This window comes from Bidens hawaiensis, unplaced genomic scaffold, assembly GCF_021521415.1.
Source record: "Bidens hawaiensis isolate Kalapana, Puna unplaced genomic scaffold, B.hawaiensis_p1.1 tig00004973_1, whole genome shotgun sequence".
Classification (NCBI taxonomy): Eukaryota; Viridiplantae; Streptophyta; class Magnoliopsida; order Asterales; family Asteraceae; genus Bidens; species Bidens hawaiensis.
Genome location: NW_027491313.1, coordinates 1189783 through 1192598, shown reverse-complemented (window position 1 = coordinate 1192598; position 2816 = coordinate 1189783). Strand labels below are relative to the sequence as shown.

General features: G+C 39.9%; 1 non-coding gene across 1 annotated transcript; it reads right to left on the bottom strand.

Moving 5' to 3' along the window:
• Positions 1–614: 614 nt before the first annotated feature.
• Positions 615–686, bottom strand: TRNAD-GUC (transfer RNA aspartic acid (anticodon GUC)). The gene has a single exon. It is a non-coding gene; the product is annotated as a tRNA-Asp (tRNA).
• Positions 687–2816: the final 2130 nt, after the last annotated feature.

Below are 2816 nucleotides of genomic sequence, written 5' to 3'. Positions count from 1 at the left end.
TTGTTTTGTTTGGTTGTTGGTTGCAGAGTTGCAACTGTGTAATGTGTTTGATTATTGTTTTAGAACTTAAAGAACCAAGGTTCTGTTTAGTACATTCTTGTGGTTTGTCTATCGAATGTTGATTAAATGTCTAATAAGTGTAGGAATGAATATTATTTGCACACTTATTTTGACTCTCAACACCCCCAGTCAAATAGAGGGTCCCTTTGGGGTCCACCAATCTCTATAGTAACTTGACTCAGTACACTGTCCTTGTTGACCTCTACATTTGACCCCTTTAATTGGTTAATTATAATGTATATTCATTGCTTGAAAATAGGAGTTAACTGATTTGTGCATTCTTACTTGTATCTAAAATGGTGAAAAGTTTTAGTTCTTCATGTTTAACAAAAGGAAGCTCATGGAGTGGAGACAGATCCAAGTTTAAAGACGATCGACGGTGTTATTGAGCCCCAGAGATATTGAGTTGCAAATAGCACTTTTAACATATGACTTTATGAGTGTGACAATCTTTAAGCACTCATGTTACATTGACAATTGTATGAGTATGATCAATTTAAATAAAAGATTAGAAGACCATGTTTTTGGACTCATGCATTCACAAAAAAGAAAAACGCCGTTGCCGGGGATCGAACCCGGGTCACCCGCGTGACAGGCGGGAATACTTACCACTATACTACAACGACTTGTTATGCATAGTGTGTTTAAAATTTTGAGTTCGTATTATGTGACAATGACCACATCAATTTATTTCAGATGAGACCACACGAATATAAAATATGAAAAGCTAACTAATTTAAGGCCTCTTGAAAATAAAATATATAAAAAAAGTTGTGGTATAAAGGGTTGTAATGATGATAAAGCATTTATGTGTTCAATTTTTAATATTTTTAGGTTCTTTTTAGGGATGAGACATTAACGTTTCGGTCCATTAAATATGACATTCCTAGTGTTGAAAATTGAAAAGGTTTCTCTGAAAGGAGCAATATAGGATTCTACACTAGTATAAATCCATTCTAAAAGTAAACAATTTTAATATTAAAAGAAGAAATTAAACTTATATTAGAAGAAAGAAAGAAGACATATTTATAGAGCTAAAGAAAATGGTTTTTTTATATTTACGTTGTCCGTGGTGGTTCAACACCACCATCCATGTAACTAATTTACGCATTGTACACCATCATGCACCCATTGCACCGGCGTGATCAAGGACTTGGAGACGTGACCACAACCACGAGATTGTGAGCCCTTTGCCCATCAAAAGACCACAACATGTAATTGTATTGCACATCACAATAACAATCACCCACGTCACTTTCTTTTATTATGTTTTTATTTTTTAATTTAAACGGTATTTTAAATAAATAAGGTGAATGGAACCATGATGTACAGTTTAATTAGAATGTTTTCACCTATGTGTCAATGACGTGCCATGGCGTCTATCACATTGCCGTGATTCCACTACGAAAGGCCTAATAAATTATATCCTCTGTATGGTTAAAAATGTTGGTAAAGGATATCCTCTTTTGGGCATAATGGTTTTTTTCCTTGTCTTTGAGTTTCATATTTATAACTGATACATTACTAGAATAACCGACGTGCAAATACAAAGGTTCACTCGTAACATTAGTATTAACCAAGATAAAAATACGAAAAGCTCAACAAAGGCGTTCCAAATACGTGTCGAAGAGCTAGGTTCCCGTAAAGCCCAGTTGGACCCACAAGACTCACCTTGAAGAGGTACGTCTACGCAAAGACCAACTGGATCCGCAGGACCCACCATGCTCAGAGAGATGAAGACCTTACACGCAGTAAGCCAGCTGTCCCCGCATGAAAGCCTCCCTTGGTACAGTACCCTGCCTGTCCCCGCAGCTGTGGGTACAAGCCAAGAAGGAAGGCTACCCGCACTAACAATAAGACTACACGCATAAGGCACTAACTCTTATACTTCAGCAATGTCACCTGAAGAAGGAATGAGCAGGGCGGGAATATTCCCGCCCAAAAGAGCCAGTCCGTACGCTTCTAGAAGATCTTTTGTACTATACCTACCAAGGTATGGACAAATAGACAAGATCTGACAAAAGCAACCCATGAACCAATCACAGGGTGACAGCTCACTGACAATAGTACGAGGAGGAGCACGCTCCAGTACAAAATGTCACTATCAGCCGCTGCCTACCCACCAACTCCCATCGTGGCACGAACGTAGCCCATAGTTGGTGGAAAATGAATATTATATACAGCTGGCCGTACCTGCTTGGAAACCTACCTTCGGCTATAAATACTCCAACACCTTGGAACGGTATCATCATCTTCTCTCTAGCTATTTCTCTCTATATACACTTATATTCGGAGCAACCTAGTCTGATTCTCACGCCGGAGGGTGGTCACAAGGAGGAACCCCCCCCCTTCTCAGTGACGAGCTTACGGTGTCTGTTTTGCAGGTTGAGAAGAATAACCATCTTTGCCGGACCTAACCCTCGTGGGAAACATCTACTTAACCCTAAGATTATCCTTAATCTATCGGGGTCACTTAGTGTTTCTTCATTGGCGCCATCCGTGCATTAAGCTAGAACTCTTCTTTTTCTCAGTTTTTTCAAACTTCTGGAAAGATGGTTAAGGTTACTCCGATGCCAAAGCCACCGGGTAACTAAGAAACTCCGGTAACCACAACCCCAGCTACTGGGGGGGAACACCGGTGAATACACGATTGTTACGAACACTACCCCGGTTACCCAAGCCGGGGCAAGTGCAGTAAACAATCCTCTCCTGGGATTCATTGATACCCAGTTGGAGAAACAACATACGAGACTTCC